The sequence below is a fragment of the Pongo abelii genome, chromosome X (assembly GCF_028885655.2).
Source record: "Pongo abelii isolate AG06213 chromosome X, NHGRI_mPonAbe1-v2.0_pri, whole genome shotgun sequence".
NCBI lineage: Eukaryota > Metazoa > Chordata > Mammalia > Primates > Hominidae > Pongo > Pongo abelii.
In genome coordinates this window covers 144,821,311-144,846,930 of record NC_072008.2, presented here as the reverse complement: position 1 = coordinate 144,846,930, position 25,620 = coordinate 144,821,311, and the positions used below count along the sequence as shown (strand labels likewise).

The 25,620-nt window shown below is 37.5% G+C and overlaps 1 protein-coding gene and 1 long non-coding RNA gene across 5 annotated transcripts in view; one reads left to right on the top strand and one right to left on the bottom strand.

Moving 5' to 3' along the window:
- Window positions 1–25,620, bottom strand: part of LOC129053081 (uncharacterized) — a 139,224-nt gene that overhangs the window by 47,400 nt on the left and 66,204 nt on the right. The gene's annotated exons all lie outside the window — the stretch shown is intronic.
- FGF13 (fibroblast growth factor 13) overlaps window positions 1–25,620 on the top strand; it is a 592,158-nt gene that overhangs the window by 561,450 nt on the left and 5,088 nt on the right. The gene's annotated exons all lie outside the window — the stretch shown is intronic.

Here is a 25,620-nt window from a genome sequence, read left to right as displayed (position 1 = left end):
CAGTTTTGATTTATGTAAGAGGCACAAAGCAAACCATTACTGTGTATCCACAAATGTCAATTGTAGAGGAGCACCAAGTATCTGAGAGGAAGATCTTTGAGGTATATGCTGCTTCTTATACCCTTTTCCAAGCTCTTATTTATTTAGAGTACAACAAAAGGAAAGGCTGAGTAAGAGAACTGTGATAGGGTTTGGGAGAAGGAAGGAAAATTCCATGGACGTATACTAGCCAAGTAACTTACGTAGTTTGGGTCACTTGTTATCTATTAACTACCCCTAACTCCTCTAGTGAATGAGGAGTAGTGGTAGTAGATTTCTGAAAAGACAACACAGTGTATATTACCTAAAGGAGCAGACTTCTTCAAATGTGTTTCTGTTGGACCTTTGGATTGTATAACATAGTGTTTGGGGACAGAAATGAAACTTCCTAGTTATATTTTTCTTAGATGTATACTATAGTGGGTGTGTATTATCTGTGTAATTCCCCCAACTGTAATATATTTCAAATCACTTTATGCTAAAAATGAAGTACATCTTACATAGAGCAACATTCAAATAAAATATTTGCCATAGAAAATAGAGGGTAGAACAATGGTTACTAGAGGCTGGAAAGGGCGAGGCAGGGAGTGGGGATGGTTAATGGGTACAAAAATATAGTTAGATAGGATAAGATCTAATGTTTCATATTCACAGGGTGACTACTGTCACCAATAATTTATTGTACATTTTAAAATAACTAAAAGAGTGTAACTGGATTATAACACAAAGAAAGGGTAAGTGCTTGAGGTGATGGATACCCCATTTACTCTGAAGTGATTATTACACACGGTATACCTGTATCAAAATATCTCATGTACTCCATAAATATATACACCTGCTATGTACCCAGAAACAAATTTTTAAATTCAAATTTAAAAAATTAAATGTGTGTCATGAGAATTTCTAAGAAGGGCACTCCAAATCATTGGTTTGCCTTGCTAGACAAAGTGTAAATTATTTTAACAAAATATACAGCTGGGTAAAAGGAAAAAAAAGACTGTGACTTGTTTGCCACCCACAGGGCTGTCAGGAAAGGCTACAACATTTCACTTCTCAAGGAGTGAGTTCCTTTTACAGATTAAATTGGAAATACAGTTACATTTTATTTCATCTCACCAATGTTGAATTAATAACCTATGTGAAACTTTTATTTAGAAATGAACACTTCAAGCATGCATTAAATTAGCAACTAAGTACATAGCTTATAAGACCGTGAAGAATGGTTATGTTTATAATGTTCATTTTTTAAAAAAAATATTATACTTTAAGTTCTGGGATACATGTGCAGAATGTGCAGGCTTGTTACATAGTTATACATGTGCCATGGTGGTTTGTTGCACCCATCAACTCGTCATCTAGGTTTTAAGCCCCACATGCATTAGCTATTTGTCCTAAAGCTCTCCCTCCCCTTGCCCCCCACCTGCCGACAGGCCCCAGTGTGTGATGTTCCCCTCCCTGTGTCCATGTGTTCTCATTGTTCAACTCCCACTTATGAGTGAGAACTTGTGGTTTTGGTTTTCTGTTCCTGTGTTAGTTTGCTGCAAATGATGCTTTCCAGCTTCATCCATGTCCCTGCAAAGGACATGAACGCATTCTTTTTTTATGGCTGCATAGTATTCCATGGTGTATATGTGCCACATTTTCTTCATCCAGTCTATCATTGATGGGCATTTGGGTTGGTTCCAAGTCTTTGCTATTGTGAATAGTGCCACAATAAACATACATGTGCATGTGTCTTTATAGTAGAATGATTTATAATCCTTTGGGTATATACCCAGTAATGGGATTGGTGGGTCAAATGGTATTTCTGTTTCTAGATCCTCGAGGAATGGCCACACTGTCTTTCACAATGGTTGAACTAATTTACACACCCACCAACAGTGTGAAAGCATTCCTATTTCTCCACATCCTCTCCAGCATCTGTTGTTTCCTGAATTTTTCATGATCGCCATTCTAACTGGTGTGAGATGGTATCTCATTGTGGTTTTGATTTGCACATAATGTTCATTTTTATACTTAATTATTTTAGAGGCAGGTTGTTGCTATGTTGTCCAGACTGGACTCCAGCTCCTGGGCTCAAGTGATCGCCCTGCCTCAGCCTCTTGAGTAGCTGGGACTATAGGCATGCACCACTGCACCTAGCCTTACTTAATTAAAAAATATCTTTCTAGAACATTTTTAGCTCATTGCTTTAGAAGGTATTAATGTGATGGTTCAGATCTGTCATTCATTTTTTCAAGTCATTACTCGTGTCCTTCACATTTCAGAAGGATTAGAGAGATAAGAAGATCAACTTTCAAGATTATGTAAGATTGATAGAAAAAGCAAGCCAGTATTTCCACCATCAGCTTGAGATAAGATTCCATATTTTGACGTATACAGGTGATAGAGGCGAATGTTTTTCAATTTGAGGTATTTGTCAGAATAGGCAAGAGATGAGGACTTACACTTTAAAAAATTCTTCTTTAAAGACAAGTTTGAGAATAAAATCAAGCTATGATTATGTAGCCTAGTAGAAATAATATTTATCATCCCTTAACTTGTAAATGAGAAAGGTCAGTATCGTTCTTTCTGTTGTATAAATTTTGAAGCTCAAGGCTCAAAGCATTCGCCAGACTTGAGTAAGGGTCATCTTTAAACCAGTGACCGATCCAGAGATTCCTCTCCATTAGAATTCCTGGATATAAAAGAATGTAACTAGTCTTGACCTTAAGCTACTCCCGACACTCGAATGTTCAAATGTTTTTCAGACAAACTGAAAAGTTATTTTCTGTACTATTATATAAGAATGATTATTCTTTTGCATTCATAAATTGAATTTAAATTTGTCATAATTGTAACTTTTGACTTATATACCTAGCCTAAATAAATAAAAATGTTTACCTTAAAAAGTCCAATTAGAATCATTGGCTTAACTAGTTGCTTTCATTTAAGTATTCATACAAAAGAAAAGAGGTTTTAAGGATTAGTTTCTTTCATGTGCTATGTAGTCTAGCCGATAGCTGTTGTAGTGAAGGCAATTTCTGTTAGTAATTGCTGGTTGTATTTGCTTACACCTTTATTTAAAGGAAACTTGTCTGTTTTGAGGCTCACATTTTTTGCTCATTCTGAAAATTACTTGGGAAAATTACTTGAGTGCAGAAAAGTTATTTTCTTTGTATCATAGAAAAACATCCTTCCCTCCTGAACACAAATATTGTAGTCCTGGTGAAAGCTAACTGCTCAACTTCACTTGTTGGCTTTGGTTCAGTAAGGTTCTGCCATTACAGTGGAAGCTTATTTCATAGTTTCCACTTTCACGACTGATCCTCAATAAAAGAAAACAACCAGTTAAGCATAATAAATATTTGATTTAGTAACTTGAACATAGTCACTTTAAAAATCAGAAGCAAATCTATAAGGCAAGATCTTTATTAGAATTCTCTGCTGTCCTATGCAGTAATGGAGGAAGAAACATAATTATCAAAGATCTACATCTATGACATATTTCAGATTGTGATTTCTGACATCAGTGTAGTAATCATACTGGGAATTGGTTGTTTTTATTTCTAGCAGGCAGAATCTGAATTTTGGTTTTGGATTACCAGAATAATTGCTTCTCGGCCTTTTGGCTAAGATCAAGTGTGGATTACCAGAATAATCCTTCATAAAGCCCAGTAGTCAGTAAAAGATTTGGTTTCCTTAAGTCTATAGCCAAAGCCATTAAGTGGAAAATTGAGATAATAAAAGTAGGCAATGTAGTTCCATCATCACATGCAATATGATTGTATAATATTGTGTCAAAATTTCAAAGTAGTTTCAAATAGTTTATGCATACCCATGTGGCTTGAGGCAAAAGCTCCTAATATTGGCTCTTTAGGGCTAACGGCAAATGCCCATATTTAAATGCTTGTGTCTGTAGGAAGTCAGTAATTGCTAAAGGTAATTCTGTTTGCAGTTGTAATAGGATAATTGAATAACATGGTGATTAATGTTATTTTAATAATAGATGGAGTCACATAAACACCTAATTCTTAAGTTAGTGGGTTGTGTTTATTCATGACAAATGGGATCCCAGAGGATCAAAATTAAAGATTCAACTAAATATTTTCATTCATTTCCAAGAACCTAGTACATTACCCTGCCCATAGGCAATCAATAAATATATGCCAATTAATTAGCTTTTTTTCTAAAATTGATTTCCAATAATTCCTAAAGAACAAGGTCAAGGAGAATGATATGTAGGAGTCATTTTACCAATAAGTGAGACTTGAGCTCAGGGTGCACAGGGGTGATCTATGAAATGCCATCATGATTTCTGAAAAGCTTTAGCAAGGGTTATTAAATATAACAGATTATTTCATTCAGTGCTATCAGTCTGATTGAAAAGTTAGGCCTTAATGATGTCCATAGCTGGTATTTTCTTCCTTTCTATGTGTAGCATTTCCCTGGTTAAGATGCCTCACAATGTCCTCAAATTAGTATCTTTCAGCCTTTTCTGTTTTTTGGACATTGTGTCTATTTTTTGAGGAGGAGTCTGCCTGCCATTTGTTTCACACTTTAGTAGTACCTACCTAGAAGATTGAAAAGGAGGTTGTGCCCCCTACTTTTCTGACACTTTAACCCACCAGCATTAAGCTAATAACCTACTGGCGTCTGCCAGAAGATTTGTTAGTGTTAAACCCATATGCTTCTAGTGATTGGCAATGTGAAATATTATAGCAAGTCTTATCATTCACTGGTTATCATGAACCCCCCAAGGTGCTATGGTCTTCTTCTCCAATAAGCTCAGTTGAACTCCTTGCCAACCAAGAGATACTGTGACAGAATTGTTCTTATTTGCTATTGCTATCAGCTTTGAGGAGCCACTGCAGCCTAGAGAAAGCCTTAGAAAATTTCCCAAGGCAACTCTGCTATTCCCCCCTAACACCTACGAGATTTACATACGCTATGCCATCGTATTCCCTATGATAATGTATGTAAAGTCCTGTACACATTACTGACATGCTATACATGTTGAATAAATGTCAGCTATTTCTATTATCAAATATCCATTATTATGACTGAGCCTCTCTAGTGGCCCTCAGGCTAAAATGACTGTTATACCTCAGTCTAGGATGCTCTTACTAAACAGCAGCTCCTTCTCTGACTAGAGCGCCATGTGTTCTCAAAGTTCCTATAGTGCACTATGATTACTCCTACTTTGGTACTCATCTTGCCAAACAATACTTGCAACATTTATCCTTCCTGTTTCTCTAACCAGACTATAAATTCTGAAAAAGCAGGAAATAGCTGTGACTTGTTCACTGTAGTATCCCTAGGGCTTTAGCATAGTGTCTACACTTTTCATGCATGTAGTAGGTGTTCAGTAAGTGTTTATTGAATTAATGAATGAATGAAAAGTATCCTAGTATCACAGGTTCTGAATTATTCCTGCAGAGTAAGAGTAGTCCCCAAAGAAGGTATGCATTCTCCAGTTACCCTCTGAAACTATAGGGTTAGCATAATGAACATATTTTCTATGAATAGATGCAAAGCATTAATATTAGCAATTATGCTCCAAATACTAATCTCAGGATGGATGTAACATAATAACACTTTGATATTAATTAAAATTATTTGATTGCATAATAATTACCATCATTATTCAGTATCATTACTGATTGGCTAAAATCTGCTTAGAGTAGCAGCTTTGAAAAGGCACTTCACCTCTCAAGTAACTGTCACCCACATTCATCAACCCTGGTAGCCCCTCCTTAGCACATCTTAACCCTCTCTCGCTTTTTACTTTGTCTACCTGTTATCAATAGTCTCACCAAATTATATACACAATCTAAACTTCTCTTGTTTTTCTTTAACCAATTAGCAAGATTCTGAATAAATGTATTTTTGACCCTTTTATATTTACTCCTTCTACCATCGTCATGATAGCTTCCTACATTATATATTTCTATCCCTTCATCCATCCAAACATGTATTAACTCAATAATACTCCACTGATTGTCTGATACTTGCCAAAAACTTCCTCTGCCTTATCTGAGCTTATCGTTAAATGGGAGAAACAGATATTGAACAGACATTGAATTAAAAGCCAGTGGATACTCCGGGTTTCCTTCTTTCTATGATACGGCCACTCCCAAATGAAGACTACCAGGCACAGATTACTGTTTCAGAGCAACAGTTTGACAATATTTTAGATAAGGGTATTAACAAAACAACAAGAAAAACCTAGGAACTACTATGTAGACAAGAAGAAGGTACACTAGAATGAAATGCATTTTTAGGTGGTCGCTATCAAAATTTAAGCTCTTGGAATTCATTTCCTGGCAATAGGAGGAGCAGCCTCACTCCTCAAAAGCTATGGAAGAGCAGAGGAGTGGAAAAGCACTTGCAGAGAAATCTCCTGGGGATTTCTTAGCCAGATATTTAGAAATAGGGTTTAAATTCTTCAAGTTGGAGGATTCTAACCTATGCTCTAAGGATGACTGATGAAGTACAGAAAGAAAAACAAAGTTTACCAAAAAAAATGAGGTCACAGAATTTCATTACCTGCCATCACCCCGCTATTTATGTATATATGTATGTATGTATGTATGTATTCATGTATATATGTATGTATGTATTCATGTATATATGTATGTATGTATGACAGAGTTTCACTCTGTCACCCAGGCTGGAGTGCAGTGGTGCAATCCCAGCTCATTGCAACCTCCACCTCCCAGGTTCAAGTGATTCTCCTGCCTCAGCCTCCCAAGTAGCTGGGATTACAGGTGAGTGCCACCACGCCCAGATGATTTCTGTATTTTTAGTAGAGACAGGGTTTTACTATGTTAGCCAGGCTGGTCTTGAACTCCTGACCTCAAGTGATCTGCCCACCTCAGCCTCCCAAAGTGTTGGGATTACTGGCATGAGCCACCATGCCCAGCCCATCACCCCATTTTGAAAACCAAAAGCCTAAATCACTCACCTTGAAGCAGATTTGATGCTGACTATAGACACTAATTGATTGTTAGTCCTGTTTTGGTTTATACATAGGGGCAGCCATTACTATGCTATTTTATTCAGGCACGAAGTAATTGTTTTATATGAATGCAAACATTCTAAAATACTGCCATTCATTCCTCAATTTATAAACTTCTGCTTTAGGAAATTGTATTCTTTATTATAGGCTGGGTGGCCCTTTACAAATCTTAACTTATTTTATCCTCCTAACAACTTCATGGAGAATGTACTATATTTTCCCCATTTTAAAGATGAGGAAACTGAGGCATGGAGGTAACATTACTTGCCCAAAGTTACTAAGTTAGACAGACCCGACTGGGTTCTAATTATTGTTCTGCAACTTACTGACTTAAAAACTCAACCAGTATGCAAATACAAAGCTTCCTTAATACAGAATGTAAAGTGAAGAACAAGAGTGTACAGCACACCAATCTGGGACGCTATTTGCCATTAGTTCAGATTTTTTTGAAGGCATGTAATCACCCCTTAAACATTTTTCCTTTTCCCAGTGTGCCAAAATCAGCAAGCCAAGACAGTTGATTGCAGTGGGCATGTCTTAAAAACCAGTTTTCATGAAAGGAGCGACTAAAGGGCCTATTGTGCTTGTTGCCTTACTTAAGAGAGTCCAGTATCTAGTCTGTTAGTTTATATACAAAAGAGACTATCTTGCAGGGAATTCAGCTAAACCTCTTCACTGCTCTTAGGTCAGGGCCCTGAACCTTTGCTCCTGGCTAAGCCATCCCAGGTATTTGATTAGATACATTACTTCTGAGTTCAGTTATTAGCAAGGCACACTATGATGGAATCCTGATGTACCTGCTTGCCAGTGAGTAGAATAAAGATATATTTTGTGTTTATTGCTGTTGATAAAACACTTGCGTAAAGTGTAATTTATAATTTAATCACTTTTATTCCATTTTTAATTAATTTTTAATTAAAAATTTATTAACTTCTTATTTAATTTTAATAATTAATTACTAATAATTAACTTAATCATTCTTTTTTTCTTTCTCCTTCACTATGCTTCCTTTCAAATCATTTCCTTCTCTAAACAACATTGGAAACGTGGCACTGAAGTGATAGATTTTTGTATCCCATTGTACTTAATTAGCAAGTTGTGGCATGTATTTGGTTAATGTCTCTCTTTCTAAAAAAATTATTATCTTTGTTCTGGTAAATTGAAGAGAAATTGTGGTCCACGGCAAAAAGAATGAACCACGAACCCATCTGTACTATATGTGCTCAGCCTGAGATGCCACATTCTACAAAGAGCAATTTAAGCATGAGTGATATCAGGTGTTAAGCCCCCATGAAACATCAGAGATAAATACTAGGTCCCTGGCTAACCTGCTTTTGATGTTTTAATGTTCAATCTGTAATCTGCAATGTATTTTAATTAAATCATCAAAATTACAGAATTTTCTTTGGAAAGATGTATTCTTCATTTGTTTGGTCCAATACAAGGAGTTGGCATTTCTGATATGTTGAGAAGATTTCACTTTCATATATTACTAGGATAAGTCCTTAAAATTTACTAGCCATCAGGATTTGCTGCTTTTAATGATTAATTACATGTTGGCACACTTTTCAAAGGTATTCTCTTTAGCTGTTTCCTTTCATCTTGGCCTACCTTTTTTGTGAATACCCTTTCATGTTTAGCTCAAAAGAGTATTCATAAAGGTTTATTTTGTTTCTTTGGGTAGAGATGCTGATTTATAATTTTAATGCAGTTCATAACAGCAGTGAAAATTAAAGTCCTGAGAACTGTACCTCAGTAGGGTCCTAAATATTTTATGACAGGTCTAATTGTTTAATAATTATGCAAAGACCTTAAGAATTTGGAATAATTTGTCCCTTCACTGTACCAGGCTACCAGGATTCATCTATCCCTTAATTTAGTAAATTTTTATGTCAGGAATAGAGTACCATGTACTGTTCCAAACACTGGAGTACAGCAATGAGCAAAACATAATCCTTGTCCACAGGGAGCTCATATTATAGAGCGGGTAGACAGACTTTAAACAAATAAAGATATAGTTTTCTTTGGAGAATAAACAAGAAGGGTTAGAGGGATAGAGAGTGCGGAGAGATAAGGGTTTCTCTTTCATATAGGATGATCAGGGAAAGTCTCTCTGTTGAGGTGGTATTTGAAGGATGAGAGGGGAAGGTTCAGGCGGATATCTGGAGGAAAATTATTCAAGGCAGAGGTGTAAGCCAGTTCAAAGAGTCAGAGGTGGGGATATGCTTAGCATATTAAAGGGACAAGCTTGGAAGCCAGTGTGACATATAAAGTGAAAAAAGAGGACAAATGATACATAAGAGCAAAGATGTAGTAGTGGTCAGATCACAGATGATCTCATAGGCCAAGTCAGGGACTTTGTCTCTGACTCTGAGTGAAATGAAAAGCTATTGGGAGGTGTAGAGTAGAAGAATGACATGATCTGCTTTATATTGTAAATTAATGTTATACTACATGTATAGTTTACATGGTACTAGTGGCCAACTGACAGTGAATTAGGGAATGCTATCAAGGAGTCCACATTTTCCCTCCACCCCATGTGGCCTCACTGGCTTTGCTTTGTTCCACAGAAAAAGAATGAACCTCAGATTTTAACAAAACATTGTGGACATTTGCTCTGTAGGTCAGAATGGAATTGGCAAGAAAGTATAATTAGCTCAGCCCATCCCATCTACACTGTACAAAGAAAATAATGAGTACACTCATTTAACTCAGCTATCAGCAGTGCAGCAAAAACAACTCCCACTGAAGTGAGTCAGGAGCATCTTCATAAACCAAGGCAAGCATATTACGCCCTAAATGACGGCTCAGTGGCCTCAAGGAAATAAAGTACCTTCCTAAGCACCTAATTTACTACCAGGCTGTGACTCAGGCTCAGGAAAAATCGAATCTATTATTATGTATTCAGAATATAGTGAGCAACTGTGGCTAAATATTGAGAATACTTAAAAGAATGGAGAGTTAATATTGCTAAGAAAACAAATGTGTAGTCTGAAATTATTTTCACTGCTTATGTGTATGTCTGTCTTCCTGTCACTGCTGTTTACACACCCATCTCTTTGCTTTTTTGTTGGAGCTGTACACATAATTTGATGTGCTTGCACAGAGTTAAACATCCTTATTCTAATGGCTTCATACCTGCTAAATTTGTCTACTCCTATTTCCTTCAAATGCTAGAAAATTAGTGAAGTCCCTGGCAACTAAGTATAGTCTGCGGAGCTTACCCCAAAGCTATGAGATTTGAAACTCTGTTAGTATTTACTCAGAGTCTTCATACTATCTTTTATTCTGGTCACTTGACTTATGGTTCCCCTGTTCCTTCCTCCTCCCTACGGTTTCCAGCAAATATCCAGCTTCTGTAAACATTCCTTCCGTAGATCTGAATTGCACAGAGTATAACTTCAGTGACACCAAAGTGTGTTTCGTAGCATGTTGCTTCTGATGATTGAAGCAATCTTACTGTGCAGAAAGGTGATTTAAAAATGGAGCCGCCTTATACAAAATTACAGCTAGATAAGAGGAATGAATTCTGGTGTTGTGCAGCAGTAAAGGGTGAATATGGTTAACTATAATTTATTATATAGTTTCAAAAAGCTAGAAGAGAGGATTTTTGAATGGTCACAACACAAAGAAATGATGAATGTTTAAGGTGATGGATATGCTAATTATCCTGATATGATCATTACACCTTGTATACGTGTATCGAAACATCACTGTGTATCCTATTAATATGTACAATTATTATGTGTAAACTAAAAAGAGAAAGAAAAAATTGAATCTTAATATCTTATATTGGCATAGAATGTAGTGTATTGTTTATAGTTCACTATGATTAATTGACTCATATTTGGCTAGTCATAGCATGTACAACTTGTATGTTCTTGTAGGTACTGTCGTGGTGGCAACTTGGGTCATTCTGAAGTGTGATTCTGAAAGATCTGGTTTTAGGTTTCAACATAAGCTATTTCAATTTTAATCTATTCCTTGATCTAGGATAATCACATTTTTTTTTTTTAGAGATTGGTAAGCAATTAGCTGCTGCTGCTTCTGATGATAATAGAATACTTAACTATAACATGAATTTACCAAATGAATCCTTTTGGAATGGAATAAATGCTCAAGCAGGTTATTCTAGTAGGAAGAGATTCATGCAAAGTAGTGTTATATCTTGCTTGGCCAGTGTAGACTATAGAACTCAGTTTTGATCTGTTGTCTTCTTGCTGTAAGAATACACTTTAGGATACTTCACGAGTTCAGGCTGAGACCTGGGAAGTGCTCTTTGGACAACTGTCTAGAGAAGGCACATGCTATTCCAAAAGTGCTAAGCACCATGGTTGTCAGAATCTAGTTTAGGAAAACTAGTGCACGTGATAGGCACTTAAGAATTCTTTGTTGAATTGAATAAGTAAACTCTTCATTAAATGGCATATAGAAAAAATGGTCTTCATAAGTCAGCCAGAGGTGATACCACACATTCTGCTAAACAACAAACATTATATGAAGATGTTCAGAGGAGTTCTGACTGTCTAGGGAAATCATGCATTGTGATTCTTTTTACATAAACCACTTTCTTTCTGGAACCAGAACTTATACCTGCTTTACCTAGAGAACAGAATAGAATAGCTAGGCTCATCTGAAAACGTTTTATTTGAATGTCTTCTTTCCTGAACAACTGGCATTTGAGAGTCAATCAAAGAACAAGTCTATGTCTCCTTTCCGCAGTAGTGAGCTTCAAAGCAGAGCAAATGGATCCATGACAGGGCCGGGGAGGGAAGAATCAGATGTGGAGTGCATGCAACCCTACCCCCAGAGATATAACTTGGGCAGGAGAGGAAAAGAATGTATATCTGGTACACCCTGTCTCCCTTACAGTTATCACCTTTCCATCAACTGACTGTGTTTATTTTAGTTGGAAGTCAGCATTTAACCAGTTCTGCCTGAAGCTTAGTTGAGGGAGTTTGATTCTGAGAACTGTGTTGTCACTGAAGGGCAATATTCACTTTCTCTTGGGGAAGGAGTGTTGTTTGTATCCTCCTGATGTTGAGGGATATAGTAGCTGTCATCATGTAATGACATACCAAATGTATTTTATCTGAGAGTTTAAAAATTAGAAGCAATCCAATTGCTGATGTGATTCATGAATAGATGATGCAACTTATAATGACTTGGTGATAACAATTTATTTGTATACCAATCACATGCACTCAGAAGAACCTGTGCATGAAATCAATGTGAGCGCTAAGACTAAATGCAAATATATTGTGGACATTTAAAGTTTTAGCCCCCTTGATTATCTTTAAGGTAATATATACAACATATTTGCCAATATAGATTTTTCTTCACCAGCCATCTGGTAAAAATTAGTATGAGATAAATAATTTAGCTTCCTTCTGTTCAGATACAACTTCATTATCCTCTTCCTTGATGCTGTGAAAAGTCTTCAGAAATAATCAATGGTAAAGTGCATTTGCATTCCTGTCAAAGCTGAGCCTGGAGGTTTCTGACATGCTGACGTTTGATTCTTTTTCTCTGTGTGCTGTGAAAAGGAGAGGTGCCTATTATTATCAAGTGGCCCCAAAGAATTGCGTGCATAGTGGCAGCCTCGCACAAGTGCACTGCCTGCTAAATCACAGTGTGAGGAAGCATGACATAAGACAACTGGGATGTTCGAGAACTGCAAGTCATTTTTCAGGATTTAAAAAAATAATACTGCAGAACATAAGAAAGAGATTTAGGAGGAATTAGTTACATACTCCTTGTGACCTAATGATTCTCTCTCTACCCACACAGAATATGTTACCCTTGAAGCACAGTAATTGGTTTGTAGGCGATATTTTTCCATTCATAAGAAAAAAATATCTCCTACTTTTCATCCTGGACTTACTTCTCCAATCTGGCTTGAGTTGAGGAATCTTATGCTAGAGTTGTAGGAGAGCAGGTGCCAGATTGTGGAGGGCCTTGAACGCCCGGCCAGGGAGTTTAGATTTTATCCTGTAGGCAGCAGAGAGCCATTAAAAGATTTTGAGCAGGAGGAATGTAAAAAATAGGACTTGATTTGGATGCACGCTTAGTATAAAAGTGCAATGATAAGATATATTAAGGGAGTGTTACGGTTCTGTTCACAGCATGAATATAACTGTAGGATTCATCTCTACTAGCTGACTAGTTCAGTTTTTATAGCATGCAAATTTTCAGAGCCAGCTGTAAGAGGTTGATGGTAAAAGAACAAAGTAAAAATTGATCATGTGAATGTAATTGTAAGGAGGGATTTTTAAATGATCAAGATCACTGGTAACACAGAATAATAATCATTTTAAAGGGTGACTGTAGAATTATTTGTTATTTTGTTTGAGTTATCTGAAACCACTTCTATGCTATATAATTACCTTAAGTTTTAAGTGCTCCATGCAGGGATAATTTGTGTATTTTGCATTCTCATGCAAATACTTTAACAGTCTACATTGTTGAAAATAGAACTGAACATTATTTCAGATAGGTAATGGTTGTACAAAGCTTATGAAGTATTCATCATTTTTATATATTCTCATAGTTTATATTACTGTGTTGTGTTTTCAGCTACAGTGATACTTAGGTAACAAATATTTGAAAATTTAAATTGCATATTTTGATAAAGAACTGTAATTTGCCAATTTCAAAATTTAGTGTCATCAAAATCCTTTTAAAATATTAATATAAAATGTTGCGGTATTTCAGGAAATACAAGGCGAGCCAAATTTAGTTTAAGCTACTAGGGGCTCATTTATGAATTGTAGCTAGATACGTGGCCAAACACTCCTGTAAAGCATTGCATTTTTAGGATTCAGGCTTCACCGCAGTGGTTTCTGCAGAGCCATAATATAAGATGATAATCACAAACAGCATCACAGGCGATGGCAGTTTAGTCATAAATAGGAAACCGTTGTCTTGTTCACTGCAACATAGCTACACATCTAAGCATTATATATCCCTTGTGAAGATGTGATTCACTTTATGATGGTGACATTCATATTTCAAAGTGTCTTGTTTTAATGAGCTTTCACAGGATTTGTTTGCACCAATCTTGAACTTCTCAAGAGTCCTGGGTTTCCTTTTTTGTTTGTTTGTTTGTTTTTTTCCCAGAGATGGATGTGCATTGAGCATAGGAAAATCTCCAGGAAGAAATATGTTTACTCCTCTATTTGGCTTCTCTATAGATACTAACTTTACAGAAGAACTTTACTTACCTTGGGCAGCCTATCGGATTTCACCCTGAACTCTGAGCACAGCTGGGAGTTTGGACAGTAAAGAGATGTCTTCTCCAGCAAAGGGGAGGCAACTTACTTTCCAGCCTTCCCCATTAAACATTCACGGGTGAGGTTGGTGGATATTTCTCAAAGTCCACAGGTTTATAGAATTGGGGAAAGCAAATGGCCCATTTTTTTTAACTTTCTGTGTTTTCACTCTCTGTTGTCTTTCTCCGCTTTGTATTTCTGTGTTTCCCTCTGTCTCTCTCATGTATGTATGCATGTGAGTGCACACATACACACACACGAATCTGACTAAATAATTTATGTATCTCCTTATATGTGTTACCTGCATCTGTACCTGAAAAGGCAGAAGCCTAATTTCAGTAAAGGTGCTCTAGAGTCATTTCCTGAATACCTCTAGAGTAGAGTTCACTGGAAATAAAAAACCCAACATGTGCCCAAACTCAGTTGTGAATATTTTTGCAATAGAAGAGTGAACTTTTCATGCCATGATCTAGGAGAATGTTAAGTGGACAGATTTATATAAGATAAATGGAGTGCTGCTGCCCATTGTAATGGAAAAAGAAGTGGCCTAGGGGATAGGCTGCCTGGCTTGGCTTCTGCTCTGTGTCAGACCTCTTCCTACCCTCTGGAACTCAGGATCAGTTGGAGCTCCTGGATCTTCAGTGTCTTGCAGCCCCAGAAATATCACATGCCAGTACCAGCTACCGTAAACAGATTCCAGCTTCCTCTAGAAGGAGCTGCTTCCCTGCACTGGATTAGTTCTCCAGCAGAAAGTGTTAATGCCAGGTTCCAGTGTATTAGCATCTCTGGTTTCATTTCTTTGACTCTAAAACAAGCTCTTTAGAGAATTTTTTAAAAGTCTACCAAAACCCATTATAATCATTACTTTTGTTATCATTACTTTTGTTAAACTGTCCCTTACCTGTCACTTGAATGCCATAACTATTCAAGCAGTTGTAGAAAACTTTAAATGTAGGCACTGCTTAAACATAAAGTACTGTTATATTTTTCATTATTGTTATTAGTAACCTACATTATGAAAGTAGAACTAGTAAAACAGTGGTTTGGAACAAAAGAAGTGAGATAATAACATTGTAGTTTTGTAGCATAGTAATTAAAGTGAGATGTGTAAATGTCATCTGGCCTATTAATATGGAATTATTTCACAAATCCCTTTATTATCATGTGGTCTCACTGATACACATTATAGTAATTCTAGTATTAGATTCTTAGAATATTTTAAGCCCTAAATCAAAGGCTCATGCATTGTCATCCTTGAAAAGGAATCACTACTGTAAGCATTTCTCACACATACAATTAATGTGTAGCATTAGCCCCTCACAGAAATGGAAAGGTGCTTTTCTTCTCTGTTTTTATTGACAACCACCAGTTTTTATACCAATTTCAAGTTGCAGGGTGGGGAGAATACTACATTTTCTTATATATCACACAAATGGAAAGTTAAAGGAAGGGAAGAGATCTGGTAGTTGTTGAGCATTTCCACTTAGGCTAACTGCTTCCCCATGCCTTCTGTGATCTTCCCTATGAAGCACATGATGCTGTCCCCATCTTGCAGATGCAGGATCAGAAAACACACGAATTGCCTACAGTCAGAAAACTGGGAAGTGGAAGAGGCAACTTTGAGCTGAGCTCTTCAAAAGGGCCAGGGCACACAAATAGGAGGGAGGGCTGAGCCTTCAGCAAACGTTGAAGTTGCACATTTAGAAGGGAGTTATTACAGCTATTGTCTACCCAGTGACTACTCTGGGTGACTACTGTGGGTGAAAAGGTGCACTTGCAATTGTGTTTATTTTAAAAATGACTTGTTAAGGGCACCATTGCTGTGATTTTCTCACCTGTGAGGTGGGAGGAACTCTCCTCTCAGGCCAGAGGGAAGTAATTACTGAGAGGTGCCTTCAAGAGTAAAGCAGATTGTTATATATTTCAAAGGGGGCTATCACAGTGCCTGGGACACAGTAGGCTTTCATTAAATCCTAGATTAGAATTAATTCTTCTATTTGGGTCTCAAATGAATAAATTGGCTCCCTCCATTCAGATTCGTGACAAATGACTGCCACTAGCATCCTCTCATGTAGCTCCTTTCAAGGGAATGATGAGTAGAAATGGACTCTTCATAAAAAAGATTCCTCTTTAGCACTTGTTATCCTCAGCAGTCATTTGCAGATGTAATGTGATGCAGCAGTTTAATAGTCCTCTGCAGCACCATTCTCATCCATTCAAATCCTTGGTTTATAGATGAGGCCTTTGCAGCTTGCCCTGTGACACCAGCTTTTATGTTTTGCAGCAGAAAGAATGCATTGGTGACTTCCATTTGAGCAGTTGCTGTTGTCTAGCACTACTTTCCTACTTGTTCAAGAAAGTCTCCTTTCAAAGTTTTTGAAGAAGCAGACTCCTAATTACTGTGACACTTTTCTTCAGAGACAAACCCTGCCAAATGTAACAGAGCTGCTATCCAATGTGTGTCAAAAGTATGATTCTCAAAAATTCCTGGCCAGGTGCGGTGGCTCACACCTGTAATCCCAGCACTTTGGGAGGCCAAGGCAGGCGGATCACCTGAGGTCAGGAGTTCGGGACCAGCCTGGCCAACATGGTAAAACCCCATCTCTACTAAAAAAAATACAAAAATTAGCCAGGTGTGGTGGCCCTTGCCTGTAATCCCAGCTACTTGGAAGGCTGAGGCAGGAGAATCCCTTGAACCCGGGAGATGGAGGTTGCAGCGAGCCAAGATCATGCCATTGTACTCCAGCCTGGGCAACAGAACGAGACTCCATCTCAAAAAAGAAAAGAAAAGAAAAAAAAAATCCTGAGGTACAAGAATATAATATGCACCCACCTTGGTATCATTTTATTTTTAATAGGCCTTGCCAGAGCTTTTCAATTCATCTAGGAGGAGAAAGGACCTTTGTCTTGTGCATGACAGTTGGTTGGATCTCTGTGAAAATTTTTCAGAGCTCCTAAGCTTTGAATTTTTAGTCAAGTGCTTGCAACAGCTATTTAAAAAGACTTGTTCTCCTGATAACATGTACTTCAGAACTCATATTCTTGCAGCTGGATTTAGATCCCACTCTGAAGTCAGTACAGGGAAGAGGACTGCCACAAATTAGAAAGCTTCATAGTAGCAGAGACTATGTATCCAGTAGGCACAAATTAATTACAGAGAATGGCTGAAAGACTAGAAGGTTTATTTTTAGAAATCGTATCTGATATTTGATTCACCTTTCAAAACACATAGATCAACCCTGCCATTAAAAAAACCAATATACTGAATTAATACACATAATAAGCAGGTTAATAGGGGGGTTTTCAGGGGGTTATTCACCTTAGAGAAGTGTTCTTCACTTGAAAAAAAAATTCCACAGACTTCTGTTAAACAGTGAGATGCCCTAATATTTTAATAGTTTTAAAATATACAGCAGTTCACACAGTCTCTCTAGAACATATTTTATGTAAAATGAATTACACCCTCTGCCACCTAATTGGATTGCCTAAACAATCTGTATTCTTCTGCAAGGTTAAGGTCAGACTAACACAGTCTTGGGCCAGTCACACAGTCTTGAAGACATATGGCCTATCTCTCTTCTTTGTCACGAGTCTCAACAAGCTACTTCCATGTCAAAATGTATTTGCTGACCAGGCTTGCAGGAGAGTGAGGTGTTTGGATCATGTAATTTTTATATCACGACAAAAATAACCCATCTTAGCCTCTGGAAGGGATGTATTGTATTTGTTTGTTCTCATTCTTTAACTTCTAGCTTATTTCAGTGTGTTTTATAAAACATTGTTTTGGAAGAATGGAGAGCCTGGATAATCCATTGTATGACATTGCTTTACAGAAATATATGAAAATCCAGAACAATTCAGTATAGAGGACTAAATGAACTCCAGGGCTGAAATATGTTCATATCTGAGTCCTAGTTCTGTTTTCAACAGGCCATTGGTTGACAGGTTCCTGAATATTTTTCTTATTTTTGTTTGTGAAGAACTAAGGAGAAAAAGCAACACTGTGCTGACATATTTTGTGGGGTCAACATAAGGTAAATTAAAATATCTATGAAATATCTAGGAATATAGAAAGTCTTGGTAAAGAATTCAGTGTAACCATATGAGGCAAAATAGTCCCAATGTGCATACTCTTAATTCCAATTTGCATTTCTTTAGAAATGGTTGCTAATTAACCTGTGTATTTTTAAGTCATTTTGTGGCATGGTATTTCATGAAGCCCTTTTATTTAAGCACTGCATCTCTTTAGTGCTATGGCTTGGATTACTGCAGCCATTTCAGCCTATTGCAGACAGAAATGAAAAATGAAAGGAGGCAAAACAGTTCTCTGAGAACCAAGCTTGGAGGAGAATGCTGAACACAAAGTGTAATTCATGTACAGTCCTAATTTTTGACAGAATTTATAATCTTCCATGTTAATAAAACATATAGCCAGGCCTTTTTTTTGTAAATTGATTCCATAGTGAAAAAGAATCTTGAAAAGTGGATTTATTTATTTGGCCTTGATTTCTGGGCCTATATTATCAGAAGCAATCCCACATTTCATGTTTATGGAGCTTTACAATATTCAGAGCTTCTTTCACCCTAGATCATCTCGTTGCATCCTCATACGACAACCAGTAAGATCAGCAGAACTGGTAGATTTTTTTCACCATTTTACAAAAATCAGTCTAGTAGAATTTAATTGAAACACTTAACTATTTACCGACAAAAAGACCAGGAGTATAAGGTTCTTGCCTATGTCAGGATTATTAGGAATTTCTTTATTTTTGCTTAAGTATTGTTTTGCTTTTATTATTCTCTATTCTCTTCCTCCTTTTCTCCCTCCCTCCCTCCCTGCTTCCCTCCCTCACTCTCTCCCCCTTTTCTCCATACCTCCCCTCCTTCCCCTTTCTCTCATCCTTTCCAGTTTAGAAATTGAATTTACCTCTAGGCCACTTTCCTCCTTTGATCGCCTACTTTTTCTGCCCTCATAGGCAAGTTTCTGACTTGCCTGTATCTACTTTAAAATAGTCCTCTATTCATTGGAAAATGTAGTGCCACATTTAACCCTTTTTTGGATTTACACAAGGGAGCTTCCAAAGTTTCTTCATATATTCTATTTTTAATTTATTTGTTTCACTAGGTATGTATTGATAATTTACTGTATGCCAGACCTTATGTTAGGAGCTGCCCTCAAGTATCTAATAGTCCAGCAGATATTTGAGTGAGCAATCCATATTCTGTTTATCGTGAATTAATAATTTTGCTTAGCTACAGTGCACTGGGTGAGTATTGATTCCCTCTTCCTCAATCTCTCCCTTCCCATGCTTTGATCTCAGTAATAATGAAGTTCGTTCACATCAAATATACCCTGGAAGAGAACATCAAAGCCCTAAATATAATAATTAGTCCTGGATTTTGAAATCACTGGTGGAGGGGAAGCCTGTATAGAGAATATAGGTAGTTACATTGTCACCCCTATGGGCATGATTTATGTTTTAAGATTCTATTGTTTCAAGTTTTTTTTTTTTTCTTTTTATTATTATTATTATTATTATACTTTAGGCTCTATGGTACATGTGCGCAACGTGCAGGTAAGTTACATATGTATACATGTGCCATGCTGGTGTGCTGCACCCACCAACTCGTCATCTAGCATTAGGTATATCTCCCAATGCTATCCCTCCCCCCTCCCCCCACCCCACAACAGTCCCCGAAGTGTGATGTTCCCCTTCCTGTGTCCATGTGTTCTCATTGTTCAATTCCCACCTATGAGTGAGAATATGCGGTGTTTGGTTTTTTGTTCTTGCGATAGTTTACTGAGAATGATGATTTCCAATTTCATCCATGTCCCTACAAAGGACATGAACTCATCATTTTTTATGGCTGCATAGTATTCCATGGTGTATATGTGCCACATTTTCTTAATCCAGTCTATCATTGTTGGACATTTGGGTTGGTTCCAAGTCTTTGCTATTGTGAATTATGCAGCCAAAAAACACATGAAAAAATGCTCACCATCACTGGCCATCAGAGAAATGCAAATCAAAACCACAATGAGATACCATCTCACACCAGTTAGAATGGCAATCATTCAAAAGTCAGGAAACAACAGGTGCTGGAGAGGATGTGGAGAAATAGGAACACTTTTACACTGTTGGTGGGACTGTAAACTAGTTCAACCCTTGTGGAAGTCAGTGTGGCGATTCCTCAAGGATCTAGAACTAGAAATTCCATTTGACCCAGCCATCCCATTACTGGGTATATACCCAAAGGACTATAAATCATGCTCCTATAAAGACACATGCACACGTATGTTTATTGTTTCAAGTTTTTTAACAGAGTTGAAAGTCTAATTTTAATCTGCATATTAATTTCGTTAGGCTGGGGAATAATTGGTGCACACAAGTCAAACCTGCTTAAATAACCTAACTTTTAATCTGGAAAATTAATTATCATCAGAACATGGCTCAGAATTAGAAGAGTGACCCTTGCTATTGGCAGTAATTGTTCAATTAATTGGATGGTCAGGCTACTGAAAATGTGACTGGAAGAGAGGAGAAGAAGAGAGAGGTGGGAATGTAGAAGGAAAAGGTAGATTAGTTAAAATAGGTTTATAAAACCTACTGAAAAGAGGAAACTGTGTTTCTAGGTTCATTATGAAACATTCTTTAAATGCCTACTCATAATATCTATCAACTGTTTTTCTTTCTGTGTTCTATGGTTCTTGCTTTAAAAAATGTTACATGTGAATTAAATAGAATATATTGAGACACATTAATCTATACCAGGATGTGTGCACTTGGCAACACTGCCATCACAGGCTTTGTTCGCCAGGCTGAGGACTTAGTGTTCCCATTTTATGTATGGACAACTTCAGTACACTCTGTTGTTCTCTCTAGATCCAAGGGAATCAGTGCAGCCCATGTAAAAAAAATATGTTTTTGAGAGAAATGTGTTAAAGGGAAACATTTACAGTCTGCATGGCAATCCTCAAAGCCTCCCATCCTGCTGAGATACGGACTCACATGAAACAGTGCCACCCTATCAGTTGCACTATAGCTGAAAATACAAGAGCAGGGTGAAAAAAAATTATGAAAAACCTGTTATTAAGGCCTGTGTTTGCCAAATTACTTATTTTCATCAGGAAGGCATTTAGTCTTGGTGTGTATCTTTTGGTATTGGAGATGTGTTTAAGACGCTGAAACAACATAAATGTTATACAGATATTTTAGCTCTCATCATTTTGGTATGGCTACTGAAGATATAGCTACACACCATCTGCTGACTGACATGGTCCTTACTTGGCTCAATTCAGGGAAGCCATCATCACAGCCCACTCTTCTATTAACCTGGCTCCAGCTCCGGGAGGCCAAAGAGATACTACACTCTGTCCATACTTTGCCCTCAGTGCCAGGGGCAAGCCAGGCCACTATTGCTTCTTCTGACTGTAACAGAGAATAACAATTTATATTGCTCCCAAGCCTTTGTTCGAGGGAAAAAATGTTTTCTGGCACACCCTTGGGTCTTGCAGTTATTTGCATATATTCAACGTAACTGGTTGCACTAATGTATTCTTCACTTGCCTCTCAAAGTCTGTGTGGAGGTCTTAATATGCCCTGAGAAGGGCAGCTGATCATTAACATGTGTGGCCGTAACAATTCCCCAATATGTTATATGGATGTGATGTTTAGGGTTCAAATGTTTTATTCTTGTCAGTGATATTTCAACCTCCAAAGAATTATTTCCTCCTTAATCATGTGAGTACGTTGGTAAAAAGGAGTATTAGATTTTGCTCCTGGATCCACCTGTTCTCTGACTGTAGATTCCTCATTCCTCATCCAAAATATTATCATTATACTCTAATGATACTAACTGATATGAATTTTTTTTTTTTTAATTGAGATGGAGTCTTGCTCTGTCACCCAGGCTGGAGTGCAGTGGTGCAATCTCGGCTCACTGCAACCTCTGCCTCCTGGGTTCAAGTGATTCTCCTGCCTCAGCCTCCTGAGTAGCTGGGACTACAGGTGCCCACCACCATGCCCGGCTAATTTTTTTTGTATTTTTGGTAGAGACAGGGTTTCACCGTATTAGCCAGGATGCTCTTGATCTCCTGACCTCATGATCCACCTGCCTCACCCTCCCAAAGTGCTGGGATTACAGGCATGAGCCACCATGAATTTCTTAAATAAAAGGTTCAGTATTCACTGAGAAGAAACAAACATTGAACTGCAAGAGAAATAGACATGATTATACAGAGGAAAGATATTAGAGACAGACTGATTATTTCATTAACTAAAAAGTTGTTATTTTTCTGAAAAAACATATGCAAAACATATATTTCTTTTCAGAGAAATCAACACATAAAAGGTTATAAGACTTAAAGCATCTTTTATTTTGTACTCATGTCAAGTAATTTCTCAGTGACTATGCAGGGAATGCATGACATCTTTTTAACTCATTCATGCATTAATGACAATAGCAGACATTTATCTAGTGCCTGTTAAATCCAGAACACAGTGATTGCTGCCTTTATTTAGTGCCTCTCATGTGTCAAGAGCGCTATGGTACCTTCTTCCAGTGCACTAGTGAGCATCTCCAGATCAGTCAAAGTAGATTGGTTCCTTGGCATACATCTACTTAGTCTCCTCTGAACAGGGATTTCGTGGGTTGGGACAAATCCAATTTCTATTATTCATATGAATCACTGCAGAGACATAGGGGTGAAACTGTATCCTTTTGGTAGACCTGCCTGTGTTGGGTGGGATGCTCACATTTTTCCACATTTGATAAAAATCAAGCCTCTTCTGCCTACTCAACACTGGATAAAATGACAGTGTCATACACAGAGAACAGAACACTCCTTTGGTTGCTTCAACATTCTTTTTTTGGCCTCATTTTTCTCCCTCTCTACTGAGTTTTTGAGTCCAAATTTAGTGGCGATGACTAAGAAATTGCCAGGATGTGACAGAGCATTCAGTTCATTGAGTCCTTCCTTGCCATTTTTCAATAGTTGTAACAATTGCCAAGATTTTCTCCTGATGTTGTAGGTGCCATGTTATTCTTAACACATACTAAATTACACTTGCAGAATCTGTCCATGCAGTGACAGCCTCATTTTACATACAGCTGATTTCATGATATGGTATTAAGGAAATTCCCTGCAGACTTTTTACTAGTTGATAATTCTGAGTCCTAGAATTTCCAATATTTAAATCTGAATCTCTGAAATTCAAATTACATAAACAATAATCAAGTGGTCTGCCATGTGCTAATGTGTCATTTTTGTTGGGGGAAGGTAGATTGGGGAAAAAATAAGACAAGCTCCCTACCATCTGGAGCTAATCATACAGTTGTGTGAGTCACAGGGCCATGCTAGAGATGTAGATAGAGTTTATGGGAGCACAGATAACAGGTGTAATCAGTTCTGATTGGGAGAGATTATATGTGATTCTGGAAACAGTCATATTTGAGCTACGCCTTGGAGGATTAGAGGAAAGCCAGTAGGTAGAGAAACAAAGGAATGACATTCTAAGCAAAGGAAATGAATGGCATCAGTAAAGCGCAAAGGCACACATGGTTCTGTGGTGAATGACACTGGAAGATGACGCTGGAAGGCATGGTAGTGACTGAATTGTGGAGAATTTTTAAATGTTACATCAAGTTGTTTGTTGTTTTTACTATAGGCAAGGTGAAATCATCAAAATTTCCCAAGGAAGGGAACTTTGCTTTAGGAAAGCAAACCTGCCATCTGAAGAGAAGAAACCAGTTAGGATGTTATGACAGCAGTCCAGTGAAGAGGTAATAAGGCGAAAGTAGAGCAGTGGCATTGGGAATGGAAGGTGAAGGTCATGGATCACGGACTAGAGGGCACAGGAGTGAAATGAAAGGCCCTCTGAAGTGTTAAGTGAGCAACTGCCAGGATGGTGGATTCCAATTACTAAGACAGGGAACACAGGAAAAGTAGAGGAAGTGTGGCTCTGTGCTTCAAATATTATTCTTCCCTGTTTTCTGTATTGAAAAGCTCGGCGAAAATGATACCCTCTCTGTGAATCCCTCCTTAGTCCCTCAGTCAGAATTAAGTCTGGCTTTTTCTGTTTTCATACAGCACCTCCTGTAAGCCTCCCTTTCTTTCCTTATGGTAGCACACATTGTATCTATGACATTTGTGTACATGCTTGATGCCTACAAATATATGATAAGCTGTCTGAGGCCACATATTACTTACCTGTGAATATTTAGCACCAACGAACTACATAATGGATCCTTAGAAAATGTGTATTAAATGAATGAATGAATGCTGCTATCACACAAGACATTAAATGCAGCCCATTTTTGGGACCTGACTTAGAATATGCAATGATCCCATCTCACCATTCTGGAGTCAGCCATACATTGTTGATGTGGCTAATTGGTATCATTTGTCTTGATCATATGCATTTTTCACCAGATTTATTTTCAAATGGTTTGATTCTTTATGAAAGGAAAATCCATTCTCCAATGATGATTTTTTTCTGTACAGTGATTTAATTCCCGAAGAATTTCAGCAACGTTCTATGTACTTGTCCTCATCACTAAAGGAAATGTGGAGACTTCTAGTCAAATTTCTTGGTACTTTCTTGGCTTTCTCTATGTTGAGAAATCCTACAAAGAGGAGTTTTCACAGCCCATAAATAGAACATTTTGGTTCCTAACATGTGACAGTTGCCTTAGAAGTACATTGCTTCTTGAGTAGGTTGAATTTGTGTGAATCCTCTGAAGATCTATCGAGTGTGCCCCTAGGCTGAAATAACCCCAAAAGATACTTCAGTTCGTGCATTTTGGGAGCCAGATTGGGAAGGTGGGGGGAGATTAGGCAGATTACTGTGTGAAACACTGTTTGTAGAATCCCAGAAAAAAGGAAAGGAAATTGTTTGAGTGCTTAAATTTCAGAGAAAAGCTGCCTTGCCTGAGGAATATATCCCTCTTTGCTGAAGTGACTGAGAGGGCTTCAGATGTTGCTGCTCAGCTAGTGTGTATTGCTTAAAATGGTATCCAATATGAAAATAAAGGAAGGTAGAACCATGGAGACATTGTTTTTAAAAGACTAGTGCCCCAGAAAGCTTGCAATATTTGTTTGTATACATGTTTTTGGTGATAGTACCAAGTGTTTTTCCTGATAACATCTCAGCAAATTAGCAAAAATCTGATAGTTTAATTGGTGCCTCTATGACATGTAGCTCAGTTAGCATTTTCCTAATAATCTTCCACTCCAAGTAGGCCCTTTGCTACTCTATGGATTACTTATAGATTCAAATCTACTATTCATTTCATTTAGCTTAGAAATTA